Here is a 20,648-nt window from a genome sequence, read left to right as displayed (position 1 = left end):
CTGATTGGAATGCCTCTTTTGAGATGTCAGATTTGGGGCATTTGCATCATTATTTGGGGATACAATTTAAGCAGTGTGATGGAGGTATTGCTTTGTGTCAGACAAAGTATATTGAGACATTGTTGCGGAGATTTGGCCTTGAAGACTGCAAGCCTATTGCTACTCCAATGGAGATAGGTTTGAAGTTGAGTCTTCATGATGCTGGAGATGTCACACTCTATCAGACAGCTGTTGGTTGCCTCATTTATGTATGCATTACGAGGCCAGACATTCAGTTTGCAATCTCACAGGTGAGCAGGTTTATGCATAGCCCAGGGTCTCAGCATTGGCAGTTAAACGCATCTTTCGCTACTTGAGTGGCACCATACATCTTGGGTTGTTTTATCCCAAGGGCGGATCGTTGCCGCCAGATTTACATGTTTTTTCGGACTCAGATTGGGCTGGTTGCTATGATACAAGAGTGTCCACAAGTGGTTTTTGTTTCATGCTCGGTAGCTCATGCATATCTTGGTTGAGCAAGAAGCAACCTACTGTGGCCACTTCTAGTTGTGAAGCTGAGTACAGGGCAGCTTTCACAGCAGCTACGGTTGAGTGTGTGTGGCTCAGACGGCTTATGGCTGACTTGGGTGTTGGACAGGAGTCTGCCACCTCTATCTTCACTGACAGTCAGAGTGCATTGGCAGTTGCGAGAAACCCAGTTTTTCATGCTCGCACAAAGCACATTGAGGTGCATTATCACTATGTCAGGGAGAGACTCTTAGCAGGAGAGATCAGCTTGACCTATGTGCCAACACAGGACAACCTCGCCGATCTTTTCACAAAGACGCTTCCTCGTGAGAAGTTCGAAGCTTTCCGCAAAGCTTTGGGCTTGCTTCCCTTTGTGGATTGATCTACTTCGGGCATGGCACTCCCCTATACATGAGTGCCAGCTCTCGTTCACACCATCACTCCCAGGGGGGATTTGTTGCCATATACATAGGTAGTGATGTGTGTGAACACACTTAGGACCGCTGGGGCAATTTTTTCCTCTTTAGGAGGTTTTTTCCCCCGGCTTGTATATACGCCCATCATACTAGGGCTAACTTATCTTTTGTACATTGACACAATCTAATACACTTTGTGTTGTGTGCATTCTTGCTTCTTCTTCTCCAAGCTTTGTGTGCTTTCCTGCAACCCTAATTCCAACACCAATGCCTTAATTTATAGAGTTTACATCCAAGCATCCAATCCCACTGATTTCTCCTTGATTCACTCCACCTCTTTTGCTTGATTCTCTTCACCTCTCCTCCCATAACATCTCCACGCCTCCTAAATCTCCTCATGCTACCCTTTATTCTCTCCCAGTAGATACTTCTCACCTTTTCAGAGGTTCTCTCACATTTACAGATTCTCTTTTACATCCTCTTGCCAAGAGCTTGTTCCCACACACACCCTATTCACTTGTATATTTCAACACCTATATCAACAAGATTAAGTAATATTAAAACACAAATTAGATGAATTTCTAAAAGCTTATAAAACTAAAGAAATTTAACCTTTTAAAACTTGTTCAAACAAGTAACTTATAGGGGCATAGCTTCATAGTTCAAAGCGATACCCTATTGTCACAACCATTCAAATGTGGCTAAGATCCCATTACTGTCAGAAAAGTCATACTCCTTATAATGAGAAGGAGAATGGCACACCACATTTTCCTACACTAACACACATTAAAAAAGAACAATTTATATATTATTTAATTCTTTAGAAACCAAAGTTTTGAATAAAAAATGTTAAGAGTTCAAATACTTACAAACTGAGCAACGAAATATGGCCTTCCACCTGATCTATGCGTTGCTTGAATAGATTGGGATTTTTCCAGTATGTATTTTTGGCCTTCTTTCAACCTTTTTCTAATTTTCCTAGCCGCTTGATGGCCTTGGCAACAATCAATGATTTCCTATGACTCACATGTCCCTACATATGATTCGATATTGTAAGAGTCCTCCCCCATCCCCTCAAGATGTCCAATTTCTCAGTTTCTCTCCCTGTAATCAATCCCCTTTTCAGAATAATAACATATCTTGTTTCTATCTGTGTTTTGGCCTAGAGAGAGAAAATATTCTAGAGAGAGATAATTTAGTTTCTAGATATCTTTGAATGGAAAAATATCCCTTCTTATTAAAAAAAATTTCCCTTAAACAGAAATTCAAAAAGAACTTTCCAGTGTGCAATTGGAATAAATTGAAAATAGATAAAAAGGACCTTAGCCTGAGGGTCCAGATTTTTTGCAAAATTTGGATTAAGGTTCCTATGGACCAATAAGATTAATCCAAATGTAGGGAGGAGATAAATTTAAGAATAAAAGAAAATTCTCCCAAAAATGATTAAATACTCAGATAAGAAGAGTTGACTAAGGACAGGGTTTATTAGTTAAAAAAGAAGAGATATTTAGAGGAAATGATGCATTTTTGACACCTCAGTGTGGGGAATTTCCCTCATAAGGGAGGCACCTATTTCACATGTGTGGATGAGTTTTAAACTCATAAATAATGAGATATTTTCATCTCTCCTCTCCCCTGTTTCAACTAGATCTAAAAAGTAAGCTAAACTGACCTAAAAATGGTCAAAAAGTGACCAAACTGATGTGGAAAATTCTAGAATCAGTTTGCTTGGTTAGAGGATCACTTTTTCCTATAAATAGAAAGCTTCCACCTTGTAAAAGGTTAATAGTATTTATGCACTGTTACTCTACTCCACCCCAATCAAATGCAGTGAATTTACTTGATAATTCAATTGTTTTTAACTAAATCCTCTCCAAAAGAACTGGTGGCCACTCTTGCTGCAAACAAGAGTAGAACCCTCAATCCCTCAAGCCAAAGGAAAGCTTACAAACTCCATGTAAGCTTAATTCTTACTTATTGTGAATTTTAAATCTATGGTTTTCTTAAATTTTATGCTTTGAAAATGTTTGAATTAAAATCTGATACTATGTCTTGATGGAAAAACCACCCCCTCATCTTCTTTACAATTCAGTTCTTCTTAATCCTAGAAATTTTAATTACATGAATGATTAAACTCTTTTCATTGTTTACTCTCTTAATTTTTAGAAAATGGAGTAGATTAGAGATATTAGAATTCAAATTGGATTAACTCAAGTCATAAATTGAATGTTAAAATTGAGAAATGGTCAGCCATACAAAGGAGGTTATGGCAAAAAAATTTTAAATTTTGTGGAACTAAAGTTTATCATTAGGTTATTCTAAAAGAGTAATTCCTTCCGTTTGTGCATTCTAAAAGATTTATTTTTATTTCAAAAGTGTTATTCTCATTAATTTTGATTTTATGCATAGAAAGATGCATAAAGGAATCTATTTTTATTTCAAAAGAGTTATTCTCATTAATTTTGATTTTATGCATAGAAAGATGCATAAAGGAATCTATTTTTATTTCAAAAGAGTTATTCTCATTAATTTTGATTTTATGCATAGAAAGATGCATAAAGGAATTTAGTTTTATATCAAAAGTTTTATTCTCATTAAAATTGAATTTATGCATAGAAAGATGCATAAAATATTTATTTTTATTCCAAAAGTGATATTTTTGGATGGATGTGATATGAATAGAAGTGATGAGAATGTGATGTGGATAGATGTAATGTGAATCAGATAGATGGGAATGAATGGATGGATGGATGTGATATGAATAGAAGTGATGAGAATGTGATGTGGATAGATGTGATGTGGATAGATGTGATATGAATAGAAGTGATGAGAATGTGATGTGGATAGATGTGATGTGGATAGATGTGATGAGATGTGATGTGGATAGATGTGATGAGATGTGATGTGAATCAAATAGATGGGAATGAATGGATGGATGGATGTGATGTGATGTGAATCCAATAGATGGGAATGAATGGATGGATGGATGTGATGTGAATAGAGGAGGTGATGAGAATGTGAGGTGGATAGATGTGATGAGATGCGATGTGAATCAAATAAATGTGAATGAATGGATGAGATGTGATGTGATGTGAATCAGATAGATGGGAATGAATGGATGGATGGATGTGATAGAGGAGGTGATGTGGATAGATGTGATGAGATACGATGTGAATCAAATAAATGTGAATGAATGGATGAGATGTGATGTCATGTGAATCAGAATGTAAATGAATGATATGGGATGTGAGGAGTGAATGTGATGTCATACATGTGAATGATTGGATGGATGTGGATGAATGAGATATGATGTGGATAGAAGTGATGTGTGATATAATGGTGGTGATGAGAATGAATGTGATGGATATGAATGAATGTGAATGTGATGGATATAAATGAATGTGATGTGATGGGATGTGAATCGGGATAGATGTGAATGAATGAGATGTGAGGTAAAATGAATGGATGAGTTGTGAGTGAATGTGATGTGGTTTGAGTGGATGAGATGTGAATGAATGTGATGTGATGAGATGTGGATATGGGTAGATGCGAGTGGATATGGGTAGATGCGAGCGGATATGGGTAGATGCGAGCGGATAAGATCTCATGAGGATAAATTGAGTAGATGCGAGCGAATGAGATCTGATGAGGATAAATTGAGGAAAGATGTGATGAGATGAAAATGATGTGATTTATGTGTTGATGTGGAACAATGTGGAAAGACGAGAGTTCGTTATAGAAACTGTAATTATGACCTGTCTTTTAATGAATGTTTTATGTCAAGAATACTGGGAAAGCATTTTGACCATCTTGTGAATGAGGTCGTGGAGACCTAATCTAATAAGTTGCAACAGCTGACGGAGAGTCAATGGAGGACGTCTTGCATAGCAAGGTCGACCGAGGTCTTGACCGAATAAAATGGCAAACTTCTAGTATTGTGGATGAGGGACCAAGGAAGCTGCCTATGAGTGAAGCGCTAGGTCACATGTGAAGGATCCTAGAGGGTGCTAACCATACGGTGCTCGGGCTGCTCTGGGTCACCGATGATACCCACACGTGCGTCGTGTAAGATATTGGAACAAGGAGCAAGTCTAGTTGTTTTCTGAATTCGGGCATGGATCTGGTTGATTGACCTTGCTGGTCCTCAACGGATGAGTCCATGGCCCTTTTATATGGAACCGTTGGTTGATCTTGCTGATCTTGAACGGAGTTTCCATTTTGATATGTGAATATATTGCCGGTTACTATGAGCTAGGAACTATCGAAAAGGCCTCTCAGTGGACAGGTGGTGAGCGTTCTGGTTGCCAATGGAGATTTTGAGGATTAGGATCAGTGACTCAATGGTTTCATTAAATGATTGTTTTTAAAGATAGCTGATTCTGTGAAGAAAAAGGCAATTTCATATTAGGCATTTAAGTGGTGTGACTAGTTTTAAGTTTGTATGAATATCCGATTAGGGGGCTAGGGAACTCTTTTCCCTGGTACCCGGGACAAAACCTAACAAAATTCCTAATTGGATCCCATCACTACAGTGGTTGGGCGGTTGGCTTACCCATGGGACTAGATGGGGTTAGGCTGGATTGATGGATCCCTAATTTGAGACTTAATTCTGTTATGGTATGATAGATGAAGTAAATCCTAGACAAAAATTGTTCTATGGAAAAGAATCAACGGCTGTGCCTCTCAATGAGGAAAAAAGCATTGGTCTCTATGATCCAAGTGCAATCTTTTCTTGATCTGACTATGGGTTACGGGTTCGGTCAGATCAGTTCTGTTACATAAGGCTTTTGACTATGTTAGAGAAAAGTTATCCTGGAGGAATCGCCCGGGCTTTCCAAGAAAGGGAAGTTTTTTCAGGTTTGGTTTGGTTTTGGATGAACCGATGGATTAGTCTCTTGTCAGGATATCCATGGGCGAGGCTCTGAGTGTGGGACCCGGCCCCAGGCAAGAAGTGCTACTGCCGTTGCTGCTAGCACCCCTAAATTTGTTACGCGATGGGGACAAGGATCTCACAACTGGTATCAAAGAAAATTGGCTAAAGTGGATAAATCGGGAAGCCAAAAATGTCATAAATTTATGAAGTAGTAGTAAAAGGTTGGAATTGTGTGATGAAACTCATACAAATTGATATTCAGAATGAAATTCCTAATTTAATAATTGGGTCTTCAGATGGAAGTATGGCAATTGTATGGAATCCCTTACTTTCTTGAGGCCTAGACATGATGGTATTTACCTTATAGTTCCCAGGAAAGTGACTACCCATATATACTGAGGGTATAACTGCAGCTCTTTACTGGTAGTATATACGAGTAAATCTAAGATCTTGAAATTATAAGCTAAAATGCTATCCAGATGATGAATTCGAATGTGGTTGATATGATTTTAAAATTCTGATTGAGAACTGATGAGTTGAATTGGATTCTGATTGAAAAATGATGATTCTTGAATTTTTGGTTGAAAAGTGATAAACTGAGCAAAACCACAATGAGGATGAATGGGACAAGTCCCTGTGTTGATGTTCGTAAACTAGAATAATGATAATGACTTCACCAAATCACTATGAGATTAGTGGATTATGCTATGACAGATTGCTACTGTTAACTCTTGACCCAATGGATCAAGTTAAGGGATGACAAATTAAAAATCTATAAAATTGAAATCCCCCATGGAGTACTGTTTAGATGGAAATTTTGGTCTAATAGACCATTATTGTGTTAAAGATATGAATGATATGTTCTGAATGAATTGTTATCTCATAATACGAGTATCTTTATCCCACGATTCTGTGGGGAGCCGCCCTATCTAAAGAACCCCACAATCAGATGAATCAAAAATCGGATTTGAATCATAAAATAAAGGGACTTAACAAGATTTTTCGTATTGATAGGAACATGGATCGAGGTCGTCGTGGTAGAAATGATAATCCCTAACTCGATGAGGAAGAGCTCGACTTGGATGTTTGTAAAACTCTTCATAGTTCGCAGCCTGGACCTTTCAAGGGTGAAGGGAAAAACTTGGGTGAGGATGTGGAGAAGTGGATCGAAGCAATGGAAGAGTACTTTGATGTCACCAGGTACAATGAGAAGAGCAAAATGGCTTTTGCAAGGCTGAAGATAGTAAAAACAGCCAGAGTGGCATGGAGAAACCATTGCAAGACAAATCGGCTGGATCGGAATACCCAGACATGTAATGATCTCAAAATTTACCTAAGGATGAGGTTTTGTCCTCCCGGCTTTTTGGAAACAAAGATGAACGAATTCTTAGAGTTAACCCAAGGGAGCAGAACTATTGAAGTATATCACCAAGCATTCGCTCTTCTCCTCAAATACTCGCCACCAGTGTTAAATGAATGGCCATGTTCATTCAGGGATTGAATGGACCTTTGAATATTTTGGTGAAGAATGCCAAGCGAGTTTCCATGGCCGAAGCAATGTGGATGGCCAAGGATTTCTCCAAGGCCTTTGATGTCAAGGTCCCACTAAAGCCAGCACCATCACCTTTCAAAAGGTTTTTAGTTCCAGAAGGTGATTCTAACCTTCCACTGCCTAAGAGATATCAGGGTCAAGCCCAAGATATGGGAAGTTTCAGAATGGAAGAAATGTCCTTTTCCCGAAACTCAATCTCCTTGAATTCAACTTCAAAAGTTCCACCCTTGAACAAGGGAGTGAAATGCTATAGCTGTTAAGGATTTGGACATCGCAGTATGGATTGTCCAACTCCTTTTGGATCAAGGTATTTAGGGCAGGAAAATCGAGGATCAAGATTCCAGACTCCAGCTCCTTCCTTCCAGAGTAATCAGGTTTCTATCTGCCAAGATCAGGGAAATCCCAGAGGTAGACCCTCTAGCCAACCCGTAGTTTCAAACCAAAGTAATGCAAGACCTCTCCTCAGAATAGTGAAAGTCAAAGAGAGTTGTTCCCAAATCAGCCGTCCACTTCCAAGGCAGTAACGCTGGAAGTGATTAAAGAAGAAGAAGAAGAAGATGATGAAAGAGATCATACTCCACTTGTGAGATTTAAAGTGGGACAGGATATAAGATTCCTCCCCCAGCCCCCCAAGATGTCCCGTTTCTCTCCCTGTAATCAATCCCCTTTTCAGAATAATAACAGATCTTGTTTCTATCTGTTTTGGCCTAGAGAGAGAAAATATTCTAGAGAGAGATAATTCAGCTTCTAGATATCTTTGGATGGAAAAATATCCCTTCTTATTAAAATGATTTTCCCTAAAACGGAAATTCAAAAAGAACTTTTCAGTGTGCAATTGGAATAAATTGAAAATAGGTAAAAAGGACCTTAGCCCGAGGGTCCAGATTTACTGAAAATTTTGGATTAAGGTTCCTATGAACCAATCAAATTAATCCAAATTTAGGGAGGAGATAAATTGAAGAATAAAAAATAAATCCCCCAAAAATGAGTAGATACTCACATAAGATGAAGAGTTGACTAAGGACAAGGTTTATTAGTTAAAAAAGAAGAGATATTTAGAGGAAATGATGCATTTTTGACACCTTAGTGTGGGGAATTTCCCTCATGAAGGAGGCACCTATTTCACATGTGTGGATGAGTTTTAAACTCATAAATAATGAGTTTTAAACTCACAAATAATGAGATATTTTCATCTCTCCTCTCTCCTCTCTCCTGTTTTTCAACTAGATCCAAATAGTAAGCTAAACTGACCTAAAATGGTCAAAAAGTAGCCAAACTGATCTGAAAAATTCTAGAATCAGTTTGCTTGGTTAGAGGCTCACTTTTTCCTATAAATAGAAGCCTTCTCCCTTGTAAAAGGCTAATAGTGTTTATGCACTCCTACTCTACTCCTCCCCAGAGTCAAATACATTGAATTTACTTGATAATTCAATTGTTTTTGACTAAATCCTCTCCAAAAGAACTAGTGGCCACTCTTGCTGCAAACAAGAGTAGAACCCTCAATCCCTCAAGCCAAAGGAAATCTTACAAACTCCATGTAAGCTTAATTCTTACTTATTGTGAATTTTAAATCTATGGTTTTCTTAAATTTTATGCTTTGAAAATGTTTGAATTAAAATCTGATACTATGCTTTGATGGAAAGGCCACCCCCTTCCCTTCTTAATCCTAGAAAGTTTAATTAAATGAATGATTAAACTCTTTTCATTATTTACTCTCTTAATTTTTAGAAAATGGAGTAGATTAGAGATATTAGAATTCAAATTGGATTAATTAGATTAGAGATATTAGAATTCAAATTGGATTAATTCAAGTCATAAATTGAATGTTAAAATTTACAAATGGTCAGCCATACAAAGGAGGTTATGGCAAATTTTTTGTAAATTTTATGGAACTAAAGTTTATCATTAAGTTATTCTAAAAGAGTAATTCCTTCCATTTGTGCATTCTAAAAGATTTGTTTTTATTTCAAAAGTGTTATTCCCATTAAAATTGAATTTATGCATAGAAAGATGCATAAGGGAATTTATTTTTATTTCAAAAGAGTTATTCTCATTAATTTTGATTTTATGCATAGAAAGATGCATAAAGGAATTTTATTTTATTTCAAAAGGATTATTATCATTAATTTTGATTTTATGCATAGAAAGATGCATAAAGGAATTTATTTTTATTTCAAAACAGTTATTCTCATTAATTTTGATTTTATGCATAAAAAGATGCATAAAGGAATTTATTTTTATATCAAAAGTTTTATTTTCATTAAACCTGAATTTATGCATAGAAAGATGCATAAAAGATTTATTTTTATTCGAAAAGTATTCTCATCGAATTTGATTTTATGCATAGAAAGATACATAAAAGATTTTTTTTAATTCCAAAAGTGTTATTTTCATTAAAATTGATTTTATGCATGGAAAGATGCATAAAGGATTTATTTTAATTTTAAAAGTGCTATTTTTCTTAAAATTGAATTTATGCATAAATAGATGCATAAAAGGATTTTGTTAAAAGTGTTATTTCCACTGAAGTTGATTTTCTGAATAAATAGATGCGTAAAGAATCTTTATATCAAAAATTAAAATTCTCTTAAATTCTATGTTTAAACGAATGTGATGAGAATAGATGTGATGAGAATCAGATAGATGTGAATGAATGGATGTGATGAGAATCAAATAGATATGAATGAATGGATGGATGGATGTGATATGAATAGAAGTGATGAGAATGTGATGTGGATAGATGTGATGTGAATCAGATAGATGGGAATGAATGGATGGATGGATGTGATATGAATAGAAGTGATGAGAATGTGATGTGGATAGATGTGATGAGATGTGGATAGATGTGAATGAATGGATGTGATGAGAATCAAATAGATATGAATGAATGGATGGATGGATGTGATATGAATAGAAGTGATGAGAATGTGATGTGGATAGATGTGATGTGAATAGATAGATGGGAGTGAATGGATGGATGGATGTGATGTGAATAGAGGAGGTGATGAGAATGTGAGGTGGATAGATGTGATAAGATGCGATGTGAATCAGATAAATGTGAATGAATGGATGAGATGTGATGTCATGTGAATCAGAATGTAAATGAATGATATGGGATGTGAGTGAATGTGATGTCATACATGTGAACGATTGGATGGATGTGGATGATAGCAAGCAGCATTACAAGCCTTGACATTTCCCTTTCAAAATGCTCCCATGTCCTTGATGTGTTGTAGTGTAAAATATTGAGAGGCTTATATTGAAATATTGAGAAGTGGCAGATGTATACCTTGTACTCTTGAAATCAAGGTGATTTGATGGTAATTTAAAAAAAATAGCTTCTTACTTTTTTTTCTCCCCTTTTCACATTTCCTCTTTTTCCCCTCCCCCCTCTCCTTTTTCCTACTCCTAATTCAACTCTACAATAGCTCACATATTGGAGAACGCCAAGTCTCAATGACTTTTACCATTTTTGGATCAATTTTGATACCTCACCTAAAACAATGTGGCCTAAGTACTTAATTTCATCTTGGAAAAAGAGACTTTTATCTGGATTAGCATAAAGTTGATTTTCTTTAAAAAGATTAAAGGTTAAAAGCAGCATGGTTAGGTAGTACCATTTTGCTGCTTTCAAGTAGAAAAAAGATGATTGATTTTAGGGTTCCTCTTATGGTTTCAAATTCAAAGTAACATTCTTTAAAGTATTTTTATGCACAAGAATCTAAAAAAGTACTACTAGTATTTTCTAAATTTACCTAAAACTCTTCAAAAATAAAATAAAACATAGTATTAAAAGCAGTGTCAAAGACACTGCTTTTTGTACCACCTATCCATGCTTTCACCCTAAACACTAATGCAAGATGCTCTTCATGCTCGCCATGATTCTTACTAAAGATAAGCAAATCATCAAAGAAAACAATGTCGCAATTCTGATGGCCCTCTATTAAAAATCAACTTGAAAGAAATACTCAAGCTCAAAAGAAAAAATTGGGAGTGATGTGCTCACATTTTACCATGGCCCCGTGTGTGTAAGATTCCTCCCCAGCCTTCGAGGCATACAGGAGTAAGAATCTTCCTTTTTGATCTTAAAATTATTCCCTCTCAAAAATAAAAGAAAGATTCTGTTTAAAAAAAGGAAGACCCTTTCCCTAGAATACTTCTCAGGAGTCACGCTGTTTTAAGGATTCAGAACAATGAGTTCAGAAGTGAAAATCAGTGTTTTGGATACCAGGGTTTTGGTCTTCATTCGAGTACGGCACAAAAGAAGTTCTTTATCTATTGGGGAGTTTAAGAAGTTATCCCCCAGATATTGTGAGCCTTATCTGACTTCAAAGAAAGTAAGTGACTTAGCTTACGAGCTTCTTTTATCTCCTCATCTCAAAGTTTGAATGCCTTCTATAGAAAAATGTGCCAAACCCAAATCATGGAAAGACGGTAAAACTTCAGTGGCAAGTTACCGTTGGCTTCTAAGTTACGCTAGCTCCTTCCTTTATATAAGTCGTAACTTTTACTTGTCGTTCACAGTAATCTTACTTCCATCGATCTCCTTTCTTTCTTAATCTCCTTCATGGCTTGGCAACAAGAATTAGTTTTATCCATGATGATTTCTCACCTTCAAGATGCAAGGGAGTCTGTGAAGAAAGATTTTATAGAGCAATATGAGCGCTCACTTTTCCCTCACTTGGGAACTTCTGTAGCGCAGACAAAATGGCGGACCTATCAAGACATAACTAGGGTAACACCCTGGGGTCAGCAGCACTTTCGTAATAATGTCCGCTTGGCCATGGTTATTGAAGCTTTGGGTTTGGGTCCCCGATACTACTGCGTCATGAGATCAAGGCATCCTGGGTTTTCTGAGCGGGTCTTCTTACTGGCGTGTTTTCTTCCTCATGAGAAGATATGCCTTTACCCCATTTTTGGCTTGCCTCTCAGAGGTCCTTTTCTTAGAACACCTCATACCACTGAGATAGGCGCAGCAATAACCCACAGAATCATTCCCATAGATGAGTTACCTTATACTTGTGCAGCTTGTGAGGACTGCTTTTGTGACCATATGATGGACGGGCTTATGGAAGTGTAAAGAGTTCCTCTATCTTTACTGTATAAGTTCCGAGAATGAATAAAGTTTAAATCTTGTTCGTATTTTGAATCTTGCTCTCTTTAAGACTTATCTTGGTGGTTAATCTTAATTAAAATTTTTCTCTAAGTCTCATATTCGTGCATCTTGCGAAATTATCCCAGTTTGCGAGATGAGGACATCTCGCATTTTTTTTAAGTGGGGTAGAATGTAAGATTCCTCCCCCACCCCCTTTTTGATGTCTAGTATCTTTCCCTGTAATCAATCCCTCTTCAGAAATATAAAGACCTTGTTTCTATCTGTTTTAGCCTAGAGAGAGAAAAATATTCTAGAGAGAGAATATTCAGATTTTGAATATTTTTGGATAGAAAAATATCTCTTCTAATTCAGATGAGTTCCCCTGAAACAGAAATTCAAAAAGAATTTTCCAATGTGCAATTGGAATTAATTGAAAATAGCTATAAAGAACCTTAGCCTAAGGGTCTAGATTTTCACAAATCTTTAGACTATGGTCCAATTAAGGTTCCTATGGACCAATAGCATCAATCCATGTGTAGGGAGGAGATAAATCCAACTTGTAAAAAGAAAATACCCAAAAATGAGTAAATGCTCACATGAGGTGAAGAGTTGAAAATGTACAAGGTTTATTAGTAAAAAAAACTATGAGCAATATTAAAAGTATGACATATGTAAGGAAGAGGAGTTCTTTAAAGGAGGTGCATATTTCACATAAGATGAAGAGTTGAAAATGTACAAGGTTTATTAGTAAAAAATTATGAGCAATATTAAAAGTATGACATATGTAAGGAAGGGGAGTTCTTTAAAGGAGGTGCATATTTCACATAAGATGAAGAGTTGAAAATGTACAAGGTTTATTAGTAAAAAAATTATGAGCAATATTAAAAGTATGACATATGTAAGGAAGGGGAGTTCTTTAAAGGAGGTGCATATTTCACATAAGATGAAGAGTTGAAAATGTACAAGGTTTATTAGTAAAAAATTATGAGCAATATTAAAAGTATGACATATGTAAGGAAGGGGAGTTCTTTAAAGGAGGTGCATATTTCACATGCTTGAATGAGTTTTAAACTCATAAAATTTGAGATATTTCATCTCTCCTCTCTCCTCATTCAAGTCTAGTTCCAAAAAATTAGCTTAACTGACCTAAAAATGGTCAAAAATTGACCAAACTGATTTGGAAAATTCTAGAATCAGTTTGTTTGGTTAGGAGCTCAATTTTTTCTATAAATAGAAGCCTCCCCCTTGTTGAAAAATATATAGTGTTTATGCATCGTTACTCTACTCCACCTAAGCCAAGAACTGTGAATTCATTTAATAATTCACTAGTTTTTGGAGCTTCCCTCTTTCTTCAATCCCCATTAGTGGCTCCATCAACATACTTAACCAATTGATTGGTTGGGGGCCTCTACCGTGAACAAAGAATCAAGCAAGTTGTAAGGTAATTAGTGAATATTCATCTTTCTATAATTTCTCAATGTTTCTCTCTTCTCAACCCCTCTCAAGCTTGAGAAGTTTAATTGGTATGGTTTTTTTTTAAATGCTATTGAAGTTTGAATAGTAGTGAAGAGTTACATAATTTAATAAATGCTATTGAAGTTAATTTTCATTTATGTTTAAATTCTAATGATTCTTATGTAAATTCTCTCTCTCACTCAAGAAATGGTCATACTCATGACCCATTCTCAATCCAAATCAAGCTTTTCATAAAGCTTTTCCTTAACCCAAGATAAAGCTATGCTTGAGGCCAAATTAATGGCTTTTTCTTATGCTTTTAGTTTATGTATATTGATAATTCAATCCATTATGGATTAAGGATCCAATTAGAGAATCATTTTAATTATTTCCTTAATGATAAGCTTTATCCCTTAGAAAAATTGAGATTTATCAGTCATAGCAGCGGAGCTATGGCAAAATTTTTATAAAAATTATGCATAAAAAATTTTCATTCAAAGCATAAAAAGAGGACTTCCTACCATATTCTAGGAATCATCATCCTAGATTAATTGAAAGAATTTCATTATAATCATGGAGAAATTGAATTTTAATATTATGCATAAAGGATAAATTTTTATATCAAAAGTGTTATTTTTACCATTTTTATTTTCATGCATAGAAGTATGCATAATGGATAAATTTTTATATCAAAAGTGTTACTTTTATCATTTTTATTTCATACATAAAAGTATGCATAAAAGAAAATTTTTATATCAAAAGTGTTACTTTTATCATTTTTAATTTTCATGCATAGAAGTATGCATAAAGGAAAATTTTTATATCAAAAGTGTTACTTTTATCATTTTTAATTTTCATGCATAGAAGTATGCATAAAGGAAAAAATTTTATATCAAAAGTGTTACTTTTATCATATTGGATTTCATGCATATAGGTATGCATAAAAGATATTCTTTTTATACTAAAAGTATGATTTTCCTCATAAATGGATTTTATGCTTAACTTAGATGCATAAGAGAAATTCTTTTATTCTAAAAGTATAATTCCCTACCAAATTGAAATCATGCATAAGAAGATGCATAAAAGATTGATTTTAATTTCGAAAGTGTTAGTCTCCTTAAATGGAATTTATGTATAAATAAATGTGTAGAGAAATCTTATATCAAATAAAAGAATTCTCTTTTTTAAAAAAAAAGATATGAAATGTGATAAGATGTGATAAGAGGTGTATGAGATGTGATAAGAATTGATAAGATGCGTATGGAAAGTGATAGGATGTGATAAGAGGTGATAAGATGCTTATGAAATAAATTAGGATGTGATAAGATGAATTAAGATGTGTATGGGGGGATGAGGTAAGAAGTGTATGTGAGAGGATAAGATGTATATGGGTTGTGATAGGGCGAGAATGGATGTGATGTAAAAGATTAGATGTGAAGGTATATGGGGTTATATAAATGGGAATGTGAAAATGGATGTATGTATGTGGATGTGTGGATATGGAGATGGGAGTGTGGATGTATGAACATGAAATTGGATATATGCATGAAGATATATATGCATAGATGTAAATGTGGATGTAGATGTAGATGTATAGATGTGAATGGATGTGGATGTATAGATGTGAATGGAAATGTGGATGTGGATGTATGTGAATGTGGATGTAGATGTGGATGTATAGATGTGAATGTGGAATGTGGATGTGGATGTATGTATGTATGTGGATATAGATGTGGATGTATGGATGTGTATGTATGAATGTGGATATGGGATGTGGATGTATAAATGAGGATGTGAAAATGGAGGTAAGCATGTAGATGTGGATGCATGGATGTGAATGTGGATGTGGATGTGGATGTGGATATGGATGTGTATGTAGGAATGTGGATATGGGATGTGGATGTATAAATGAGGATGTGAAAATGGAGATAAGCATGTAGATGTGGATGTATGGATGTGAATGTGGATGTGGATGTGGATGTATGGATGTGGATATGGATGTGAATATATGATATGTGATGTGAAGGAATCTGAAGTGAAGAGATGGAAAAGGAGGTGATTGGATACGCTGATCCAACTGCACCTATAAAGATACTCGGTCGGATCAAGGAAGAAACTTGCACTTGGATCATTGGGATCAACGCTTTTTTCCCCATCAAGAGGCACAGCCGTTGATTCCTATCCATAGAACAATTACTATCCAGGACTTACTTCATCTATCGTAATAACAGAAATTGAGTCTCGGTTTACGGATCCATCAGTCCAGCCTAACCCCATCCGATCCCATGGGTTAGCCAACCGCCCAACCACTGTAGTGATGGGATCCAATTTGGAATTTGGTTAGGTTTTGTCCCGGGTACCAAGGAAAAGAGTTCCAAGGCCCCCTAGCCGGAATTTCATGCAAACATAAAACTAGCCACACCACTTACACACCCAATATGAAAATTGCCTTTTTCTTAGCATCAGCTAACTTTAAAACAATCCTTTAATGAAACCATAGTACCACTGATCACAATCTCCCAATTTATCCAGTTGAATCATAATTTCCCATCATTCCTTCATCAGAGTATCTATGGCATCATTGGCAACTAGAACGCTCACCACCTGTCCACACAGGGGCCGTTTCAATAGTTCCTAGCCCATAATACTCAACACTATAATCACTTATCAAGATGGACTCTCGTTGAAGATCAGCAAGATCAACCAACAGATCCATATAAAAGAGCCATGGACTCATCCGTTGAGGACCAGCAAGGTCAGTCAACCAGATCCATGCCCGGTTCCAGAAAACAACTCTTACTCCTTATTCCAATATCTTTCTCGACGCACGCGTGGGTATCCTGGGCGACCCAGAGCCCGAGCACCGTATGGTCAGCACCCTCTAGGATCCTTCGCAGGTGACCTAGCGCTTCACTCATAGGCCGCTTCCTTGGTCCCTCATCCACCGTAGTTCAGAAGTGAGAATCGATGTTTTGGATTCAAGGTTTTGGTCTCGAGTACGACCCAAAAGAAGTTCTTTATCTCTTGGGAAGTATAAGAAGTTATCTCCCAGATATTGTGGACCAAAGAAAGTAGGTGATTTAACTTACGAACTTCTTTTATCTCCTCATCTCAAAGTTCTTAATGCCTTCTATAGAAAATTGTGCCAAACCCAAATCATGGAAAGACGGTAAAACTTCAGTGGCAAGCTACCGTTGGCTTCTAAGTTACGCTAGCTCCTTCCTTTATATAAGTCGTAACTTTTACTTGTCGCTCACAGTAATCTTACTCCCATCGATCTCCTTTCTTCCTAATCTCCTTCATGGCTTGGCAACAAGAATTAGTTTTATCCATAATGATTCCTCACCTTCAAGACGCAAGTGAGTCTGTGAAGAAGGATTTTATAGAACAGTATGAGCGCTCACTTTTCCCTCACTTGGGAACTTCTGTAGCGCAGACCAAATGGCGGACCTATCAAGACATAACTAGGGTAACACCCTGGGGTCAGCAGCACTTTCGCAACAATGTCCGCTTGGCCATGGTTATTGAAGCCTTGGGTTTGGGTCCCCGATACTACTGCGTCATGAGATCAAGGCATCCTGGGTTTTCTGAGCGGGTCTTCTTATTGGCGTGTTTTCTTCCTCATGAGAAGATATGCCTTTACCCCGTTTTTGGCTTGCCTCTCAGAGGTCCTTTTGTTAGATCACCTCATACCACTGAGATAGGTGCGGCAATAACCAGCAGAATCATTCCCATAGATGAGTTACCCTATACTTGTGCAGCTTGTGAGTGCTGCTTTTGTGATCATATGATGGACGGGCTTATGGAAGTGTAAAGAGTTCTTCTATCTTTACTGTATAAGTTCCGAGAATGAATAAAGTTTAAATCTTGTTCTTATCTTGAATCTTGCTCTCTTTGAGACTTTTTCTTGGTGGTTAATCCTGATTTAAATTTTTCTCTAAGTCTCATAATTCGTGCATCTTGCGAAATTATCCCAGTTTGCGAGATGAGGACATCTCGCGTTTTTTAAGTGGGGTAGAATGTAAGATTCCTCCCCCACCCCCTTTTTGATGTCTAGTATCTTCCCCTGTAATCAATCCCTCTTCAGAAATATAAAGACCTTGTTTCTATCTGTTTTAGCCTAGAGAGAGAAAAATATTCTAGAGAGAGAATATTCAGATTTTGAATATTTTTGGATAGAAAAATATCTCTTCTAATTCAGATGAGTTCCCCTGAAACAGAAATTCAAAAAGAATTTTCCAATGTGCAATTGGAATTAATTGAAAATAGCTATAAAGAACCTTAGCCTAAGGGTCTAGATTTTCAGAAATCTTTAGACTATGGTCCAATTAAGGTTCCTATGGACCATTAGCATCAATCCATGTGTAGGGAGGAGATAAATCCAACTTGTAAAAAGAAAATACCCAAAAATGAGTAAATGCTCACATGAGGTGAAGAGTTGAAAATGTACAAGGTTTATTAGTAAAAAAACTATGAGCAATATTAAAAGTATGACATATGTAAGGAAGAGGAGTTCTTTAAAGGAGGTGCATATTTCACATAAGATGAAGAGTTGAAAATGTACAAGGTTTATTAGTAAAAAATTATGAGCAATATTAAAAGTATGACATATGTAAGGAAGAGGAGTTCTTTAAAGGAGGTGCATATTTCACATAAGATGAAGAGTTGAAAATGTACAAGGTTTATTAGTAAAAAATTATGAGCAATATTAAAAGTATGACATATGTAAGGAAGAGGAGTTCTTTAAAGGAGGTGCATATTTCACATAAGATGAAGAGTTGAAAATGTACAAGGTTTATTAATAAAAAATTATGAGCAATATTAAAAGTATGACATATGTAAGGAAGGGGAGTTCTTTAAAGGAGGTGCATATTTCACATAAGATGAAGAGTTGAAAATGTACAAGGTTTATTAGTAAAAAACTATGAGCAATATTAAAAATATGACATATGTAAGGAAGGGGAGTTCTTTAAAGGAGGTGCATATTTCACATAAGATGAAGAGTTGAAAATGTACAGGGATTATTAGTAAAAAATACTGTGAGATCCCTGTTCCCACCAAGCAACGGATTCAAGATACTGGCAGCGGAAGTAGCACTTCTCGCGCGGGACAGGGGTCCCACATTCGGGGCCTCGCCCACGGATATCCGGACAAGAGACTAATCCGTTGGTTTTTCCAAAACCGGACCCGGAAAAACTTCCCTTACCCGGAAAGCACGGGCGATTCCACTTGGATAACTTTTTACTCTAACGTAGTCAAGAACATTTCTGATCGAGCTGATCCAATTGCATCTATAAGATACATGGTCAGATTAAGGAAGAAACTTGCACTTGGATCATTGGGATCAACGCTTTTTTCCCCATTCAAGAGGCACAGCCGTTGATTCCTATCCATAGAACAGTTACTGTCCGGGATTTATTTTATCTATCGTAAAAATAAAAGTTTGAGTCTCGATTTACGGATCCATCAGTCCAGCCTAACCCCATCCGATCCCATGGGTTAGCCAACCGCCCAACCACTGTAGTGATGGGATCCAATTTGGAATTTGGTTAGGTTTTGTCCCGGGTACCAAGGAAAAGAGTTCCAAGGCCCCCTAGCCGGAAGTTCATGCAAACATAAAACTAGCCACACCACTTACTCACCCAATATGAAAATTGCCTTTTTTCTTAGCATCAGCTAACTTTAAAACAATCCTTTAATGAAACCATAGTACCACTGATCACAATCTTCCAATTTATCCAGTTGAATCATAATTTCCCATCATTCCTTCATCAGAGTATCTATGGCATCATTGGCAACTAGAACGCTCACCACCTGTCCACACAGGGGCCGTTTCAATAGTTCCTAGCCCATAATACTCAACAATATAATCACTTATCAAGATGGACTCTCGTTGAAGATCAGCAAGATCAACCAACAGATCCATATAAAAGAGCCATGGACTCATCCGTTGAGGACCAGCAAGGTCAGTCAACCAGATCCATGCCCGGTTTCACAAAACAACTCTTACTCCTTGTTCCCATATCTTCCTCGACGGACGCGTAGGTATCCTGGGCGACCCAGAGCCCGAGCACCGTATGGTCAGCACCCTCTAGGATCCTTCGCAGGTGACCTAGCGCTTCACTCATAGGCCGCTTCCTTGGTCCCTCATCCACCGTACCGGAAGCTCACCATTTTAATCGAACCGAGGCTGGTCAAGACCTCGGCCGACCTTGCTACGCGAGACGTCCTCCATTGACTCTCCGTCAGCAGTTGCAACTTTATCAGTTAGGTCTCCACGACCTTAATCACAAGACGGTCAAAATGCTTTCCCAGCATTCTTGACATAAAACAGCCATTTACAAACAGCATTTACAAACAGTTTACAAATACAATTTCTATATTAACTCTCATTTTTCCACATTATCCCTCATACAATCCACATTACTTATTCCACATTTCATTTATATGTATACTCATCCAATCATACCATTTTCCATCTCTTCACTTCAGATTCCTTCACATCACATATCATATATTCACATCCATATCCACATCCATACATCCACATCCACATCCACATTCATATCCATACATCCACATCTACATGCTTAACTCCATTTTCACATCCTCCTTTATACATCCACATCCCATATCCACATTCATACATACACATCCATATCCACATCCATATCCGCATTCATACATACACATCCATATCCACATCCACATGCATACATTCATTATCATGTCCTCATTCATACATCCACA

The sequence above is a fragment of the Cibotium barometz genome, chromosome 63 (genome assembly GCF_041138505.1).
Source record: "Cibotium barometz isolate CiBa-2024 chromosome 63, ASM4113850v1, whole genome shotgun sequence".
Taxonomy (NCBI): Eukaryota; Viridiplantae; Streptophyta; class Polypodiopsida; order Cyatheales; family Cibotiaceae; genus Cibotium; species Cibotium barometz.
The sequence above is the reverse complement of the archived record's forward strand: the minus strand, read 5'-3'. Positions refer to the sequence as shown.